This window comes from Heterocephalus glaber, unplaced genomic scaffold (genome assembly GCF_053883595.1).
Source record: "Heterocephalus glaber isolate CG9 unplaced genomic scaffold, H.glaber_assembly_v1.0 deba00001531, whole genome shotgun sequence".
NCBI lineage: Eukaryota > Metazoa > Chordata > Mammalia > Rodentia > Bathyergidae > Heterocephalus > Heterocephalus glaber.
In genome coordinates, this window is record NW_028258329.1 from 12,967,461 (window position 1) to 12,974,715 (window position 7,255).

General features: G+C 45.8%; 1 long non-coding RNA gene across 1 annotated transcript; it reads left to right on the forward strand.

Annotated features, from left to right (window-relative positions):
* Nucleotides 1-1,155: 1,155 nt before the first annotated feature.
* On the forward strand, nucleotides 1,156-6,939 carry LOC106010001 (uncharacterized). The gene is made up of 3 exons (XR_001183960.3): nucleotides 1,156-1,894; nucleotides 4,451-4,537; nucleotides 5,897-6,939. It is a non-coding gene; the product is annotated as an uncharacterized LOC106010001 (long non-coding RNA).
* The last annotated feature ends 316 nt before the right edge of the window (nucleotides 6,940-7,255 follow it).

Genomic DNA, 7,255 nt, shown 5'->3' on the forward strand with positions numbered 1-7,255 from the left:
GGCAGGTGGAGGAACCACTGAGCTAAATCCCCAGCCCTGGTGACTATATTTTATTTTTCCCATCTGCCTTACCCAGCAATTATAATTGTCAGTCTGTAAAGTCCTTGAATCATCCCTTATTCTTCTCTGCTTCCTTCTTTTCCAGAGCACATAGTCTAGACCTTTGGGTGCTTTTTTCTTCTTTTCCTTCCAAGACAGGGTCTCACTATGTAGTTCAGGCTGGCCTGGAATTGTGGCCATCCTCCTGCCTCAGCCGCCCAATTACAGGTGTGCACCCCCACACCCAGCTATAATTTTGGATGCTTTTGAAGCTAAAGACTTGTTTACTGTGGCCATTCCTGTCCAGGCATGTATTACATTTAGCAAATTTTTCTTACCATCTAAATATTTTAACATTAGCAGTCATCTTTAGTGATAACTACTAAGATTATCTTGGGTTTGAAATGCAAATATTATGTGAAGAAAATGTTTGTAATGGAAACTTTTTATAAAAAATTCACTAAAAGCAGCATGCAGTTTATCTCACTGGGTAATAATTTTAAATTATGCATCATCTTTGAAATTGTTCCACAAATAGTTTCCCTTGTTCTCTTTCTGTGAGGTTGTCGGTAGTGCTATTTTACTTCAAGATGATAAACTCCCAAGTTGAAGTGATGTCCTGGAACCTAACCAGGTGTTCGAGGCAGTCACAATTCTTGCCCTGGATTTTCGAAGACTACAGAATAGACTGAAAATTCCACCATAGCTTGGAAGGTTCAGATTGCCTTTGGGTTAAGCCTTTCTATACTATACATAGGATTGACTATGATTACCCATTTGCTCCGTTAAAAGCAAATAAAGCTCCCAAACTAGATTTAAGTGTTCACTTTTCTACTTCAACCTCTGCTTGCCTCATCTTACTCTTCCTTTTAATTAGTTATCATTTCTATTACTCTGCAGTAACAACATTTAAAGTGTTTCCTGGGCTGGGGATTTAGCTCAGTGTTTTCGCCGCCTGCTGTGCAAGCGAAAGGACCTGAGTTCGATCCCTGGTACCAAAAAAATAAATAAATAAAATAAAATAAAAATAAAAAATAAATAAAGTGTTTCCTATCCAGAGATCTAGGAGGAAATAAAAGTCTTTGTGGGCAACTGCTTTGGTGATGTTGAACATATGGGAAGACAATTATTCTTTCAGTATATTAAAATAAACCAGGTCAGTGGTGCACTCCTGTAATACCAACATTTGGGAGGCTGAGGCAGGAAGAGCACCATGAGTTTGAGCCCAGAATGGGCCCCAGAGAAAGTTCAAGGCCAGCCTGAACTACATAGTGAGACCTTGTCTCAAAAAACAAATGTGGTGGTTAATTGATTAATTGTCAACGTGAGTGGGAACGCCTGGCTGACTTGAGTCAGCGTGGTTCTGGGCGGGAAGACCCACTTTTAGGAGGATTGTTGTCCAAATGGTACAAAAGGAGAAGGGCGGGAAGGCTTTCAGCTGACTTCCCTTGTAGGCGCTTTGGCTGTTCCCTTCCGGAAGCTCTGCTTTTCGCCTGCCTTGGGCTTTGTCTCCTGGCTTTCGGTGCAGATTCCTCAGCTTCCAGCACTGACCTTTCGGCTGCCGCAGACTGACTTCTAGAGCTGACCCTTCGACCTCCGGCACAGGCCCCTCTGTCTTCTGTCACGGATCCTTCGGCCTCCTGATGCAGACTCGTTACGGGACATTGCTGCGGACTCCCGGCCTTTGGCTGGACCCCTGGGATCTGTAGCGCCTGGACGATCTTTGGCTCGCTTCTACTTTTGACCCTGGACGGCTGTTGTAGGCGAGTCTCGTGGGTTTCCGTGTCCGGCATTAAATCTGATGCAGAGCATGTGCAGTCTTTTCAGGAGCCTCGCCCCAGCCCTGCAAGCTCTGGTGAGCACTAATACTACAAACAAAAATGGCTCTTAGTGGGACAATAAAAACTAAACAAATGTCCTTTAGCCTGAGGGTAGATTGGGGAGAAATTTGAACATTAGATTACCATTTCTTTGACAGAAACTATCCCCAACACTCCTGAGTAACACTAGATTGTGATTCCAAATCAGCAATTGTCAGTATTTCTGTGGGCAATCTTGTCACTTTCACTTGGTAAACAGATAAATGGAAATAATGTATATGTCACATTCTCTCAGTGAGAAACCTACTAGTGTTTTTATAAATATCAAAGAACTTCTGTTTATGTTCTTGCTAAGCAAAAAACACACCCTAGTGTGCTGATGCACTCCTGGGATACCAAGGCTCAGGATGCTGAGGCAGGAGGGTCACTGCAAATTGGAGGGAGCCTGAACTACATTTCCAACTCTGTCTCAGCCCTCCTCACCCCCCAAAAATCACGTACTTAAAAATGAGAAGCTGAATCAGTTTCCAAAACCTTTTTCTTTATGAAAAAAAAGCAATAGGTGTTCCATGCTCTATTAGTCTCGTAGGGTCACTGTAACATAGGACAGTCGTGCATGATTTCATGGCAGCGATAAGTTCTGAAAATGCGTCACGAGGCATTTCATCATTATTCAGATATCATACCGTCCCTGCACAAACTTCGATGGCCTTGGCATCACTAGGTGATACCATTTTTTTTCCATTACTGGGGACTGAACGCAGAGCCTTCACACAGAGTTACAGCCCCAGTCCTCTGTATTTTTTTTTATGACAGTGGCTGGATAACTTGCTAAATTACCCAGGCTGGACTTGAACATGTGATCCTCCTGCCTCAGCCTCCCAGAGTGGTGGGATTACAGGCGTGCACCACCAGACCAGGGTCCATACAATTATTTTAACAGATAATGACCAGGCATTGTGCAAGTGAGGGACCTAGATGCTCCGGGCCTCAGATTCCTCATTTCCTAGGCAAGGCAATTGCAACTCCTTATTCTCAAGATAGGGTCTCTGGGACCAGGAGGATTGACCTATCGAATTTTGTAGGCCAAGAGGGAATCCAATCCAAATTTATTTCTCCCCAGACAAGTCCCTGAAACACTTCAATCCCCTCACCCACCACAGTGCTGGGGACGCAGCCAGTCCTTGCCTGTAACCCACATGGCAGCGGCCACCCAGGGGCTCGTCTCCATCTCCACGGTGACAAGACTCCCATCCCTCAGCCTCCAATTCTGGGCAGTTGCCCAGATACTCGCCTCTGGCTCTCTCCTCTTCCTTTGATTTTTATGCCTTGTTTGTTTGTTTGTTTTGAGATAGGGTCTGGCCATGTAGCCCAGGCTGGCCTTGAACTCATGGCAGTCCTCCTGCCTCAGCCTCCCGAGTGCTAGGATCATAAGTCTGTGCCACCACATCTGGCTTTTCCTCTGATTTGGTGGCAGCCTGGTCCCTAATTCTTCCAGCCCTCCTTTCAGCCCGGCCTTGTTCTCCCATGATTAGCTCCAGGCACTGAACCACTTTGACCCTACACCCTATCATACCCGAAACTCTCCGATAACCATGTGGTCCACTGCACGTGTAACGCGTTCCTAAATCCCAGAATGCAATTCGCTGCTGTCCAGCTTTTTGGAGCATCGCATGTGTGTAGCCGAGGGACCAGCTGCAGAAAACCTGTGGCCGGGCCTGCACTTGTCGGTGAGGACTGTGGACGTGTCACGGTGTGTTTCCTGAAGGAAATACAGGAGACGGCTGCATACAGACAAGTGTTCATCAAAGCACAAAGGACGGAAAAGAAGACCAAGTGCCCTGGGAATGTGACACAGGGCAAACATTAGCCCGGGGGGAAATCAGGATTCGGGTTAGGTTCATGTTCGGTCAAACCCTGGTCTACATGTAGCTTCGAAGGTCTTTTGCCGATGTGATTAATGTCCACAACCAGTGGACATTCTTCTGTGCCTAATGAGCATGACCACAGCATGCTCAGTTCAACTAGAACCTGTTTTAGTCTACTGAGTCCCTTCCCTGGCCCCTCCTCTCCAACTGGTAGCTGTTTGCTTTCAGAATGTCATTTCCTACTAAAGAAATTAGTTGGCAAAATGCCAAGAGGAAGTGACTTTCACCAAGTGAAGTTTCGAAAATGCAGCTTTTGTTTTTTGTATTTGTTTGCTCTCTGCTAGCAAATTCAGATTTTGAGAAATCGCATTCACTGCCTTTCATAATGTAAAACAATTCAAGCTGGGTGAGGTGATGCATGACTGTAATCCCAGCATTTTGGGAGGCTGAGACACCAGGATCACTAGTTCAAACCCAGTTTGGGCAATTTAGCAAAACTGTGTCTTACAATAAAAAAAATTTAAAATGGTTTAGAGATGTAACTCAGTGTGAGGGCCTGAGTTCAATCCCCAGTACTGCAAAAAACAAACAAAACCGTTCGGGACTATTTGGGAAGGTGCAACATCTATTGTAGGATGTGAAGTACAATGTTGGGGGAGCTTGAAAGAGAATGAATGAAATTTGGATAAATTTTGGATCTGTTTTCATTTCTAAAATTCACAGAACCAATTAGCTTGATGTTGAGTGAAATAGTAGGCACCAGCAGATGAAAAGGCCGGTCCAGGGTGACAACGAGAACCCCAGGGAGCGGTAAGTAAGGTTTGTTAGTGACCAGATGAAGGCCCAGCTAGCAAAGGTGTCAACTCCTTAATGGAAGGAATCCCTCAAACTCAATGGAAAGAAGCTAGTCTAGCTGGGTATGGTGGCGCCTGGCTATAACCTCAGCACTCTGGGAGGCTGAGGCAGGAGGATTGCAAGTTTGCCCAGCCTGGGCAATTTAGGGATTTAGCAGTACCCAGGTAGTAATCCAGAAGGAACATCTTGTTGAGGGGAAGGGTGCAGTGTGCTGTTTCACTGCAGCCTGGCAGTGTCTTCCCTTGTAAGAAAGAGGAGGAAGGAAAAAGAAAGGAAAAGAAAAAGAACAAAAGGCCAGGGGTGGTGATGCACACCTGTAATCCCAGCACTCCCGAGGCTGAGGCAGGAGGATCACTGAATTCAAGGCCAACTTCAGCTGCACAGTGAGTTCAAGGTCAGCCTGAACTGTATAATGAGACCCTGTCTAAAAAAACAAAACAAAACAGGGCCTGGGGGCCAGGGATTTAGCTCAGTGGTTTCACCGCCTGCTGTGCAAGCCCAAGGACCCAAGTTTGATCCCTGGTACCAAAAAAAAAAAAAAAAAAACCAGGGGCTGGGACTTAGCCCAGTGTCACTGTGCCTGCCTGGCAAGCACAAGGTCCTGAGTTCGATCCCTGGTACTCAAAAGAAAAAAACAAAACAAAACAAACAGAAGAAATTCTCTTTTCATAGAAAACAAAAATGAATGAGCAGGGCTGGGGATTTAGTGGCACCGTGCCTGCCTCACAAGCGCAAGGTCCTGAGTTGGATCCCTGGTACCAAAAAAAAAAAAGTGAATGAGGACCTGGGCAAAGTGGCACATACCTATAATTCTAGTACTCTAGGAGGCTGAGGCCAGGGGATCACAGTTTTCAGCTCAGCCTGGGCAACATAGCAATTAAGCAAGTTTCTGTCTCAAAAAATAAAAAGGGGGCCGGGGATTTAGCTCAGTGGTTCTGGCGCCTGCCTTGCAAGCACAAGGTCCCAAGTTTGATCCCCGGTACCAAAAAAATAAATAAATAAAATAAAATAAATAAAAAGGACTGGGGATGTAGCTCAGTGCAAAGGCTCTGGGTTCAATCCCTGGTGCACATGAGAGACACGGGCGCGGGGGGGGGAGCACGAGTGTGCCAAGTCACAGGCGCCACCTGATTTCCTCCTCTGTGCAGCCCAAAATGGTTTTTTGTTTTGTTTTGTGCAGCCCAAAATGGTTTTTTGTTTTGTTTTGTTTTTTGGTACTGGGGATCAACCTTGGGTCCTTCAGGTTGCAAGGCAGGCACTGAAACCACTGAGCTAAATCCCCAGCCCCCAAAATGGTTGTTTACTCCATTACAGGTGAACCCAGCACATGCCACACAGCTATGAGGACAGAGATGGATCTGAACTCCTGACTCTTGAACTCAGAAATTCCCCTCCTTTTGCTGCCAGCAGTGCAAATGTCCCCAGTCTGCTAGGAGGACACCTATTGGCCACATCAGGGCCACAGTGCAGCTGTGTGGGACACCACTTGCAGAATTGCTGCTGTAACATGAAGTTGAATTTCACCTTTGGGAAAGAGATGACACGTGTGTGAAAAGCATTTAACTCCTGGACACTTGGGACTGGAAATCACATGGATCACAATGACACACTGAAACACTTGGCCTTAGGGGGGAAAATGTGTTGTTTATTATAGAAATGAAAAGCTGAAATGTACTGTCCTGTGACACAGGATTTGATGGTATTTTAAATTGTTACAAAAGAAAGGAAGGAAAGAGAGGGGGATGCTAATATTTGTAGCACAGTAAGAATGTTTGTAGCCAGAGATGAATTATGAACACTTAAATTAGAATTTCCTGCTCTGAAGCCAGGCATGGTGGCAATGCCTGTAATCTCAGCATTCTGGGAGGCTGAGGCTGGAGGATCACAAGTCTGAGCCCAGCCTGGGCATCTTAGCAATTTAGGGAGACCCTGTCTATTATAGTTTATATCTAGATGTCCCCCCAAAGCCTCATGTCCTCACAGGTGGGGGTTGGGAAGGTGATTGGATCATGGGTATGTGATACTTATTAGTGAATTAGTCCACTGATGTGTTTATAGCTAAATGTGATGTTGAGAGTCGAAGCCTGATCGAAGGAGGTGGATCACTGGGGCCTTGGCCTAGAAGGATCTAACTCTCTCCTCCTCCCTTGATCCCTTTCTGCTTCCTGCCTACCCTGCTATGGACTGTTTCTTCTCTGCCATGCCACTTTGCTTTGGAGCCAGTCAACTAAGGACTGACACTTCTACAAACTGTGAGCCAAAATCAACCTCTCCTCCTTAACTTCTGAGTGTCAAATATTGTGTCCCAGTGATGAGAAAATAACCCTGTCCAAAAATAAAAAAATACAGAAGACTTTTCTTCTGAGTGTTTCTTCCAAGACAGCACATATCTCTAGGAATTGATGGATTGGCTTGATGTAGTCTTGTCAAAAGCAGAGGTTTATGGGTTGAAAGTTAGATTGGGGGGGGGGCACCAGTGATTGAACTCAGGAACTTGCACTTGTGAGGCAGGCAGCAGCAGTACTGAGCTAAATCCCCCATGCCTGGATTTGGTTTTCTGGGGCAGTGTTAGTACATTTCAGCTGGAAGCCAAGTACTGGGCCCCAACACAGGACCAAGCTGCCATTTCACTAGGACAAGTAGAGCAGCCCAGGGTCTCCCAGGTACAGACAA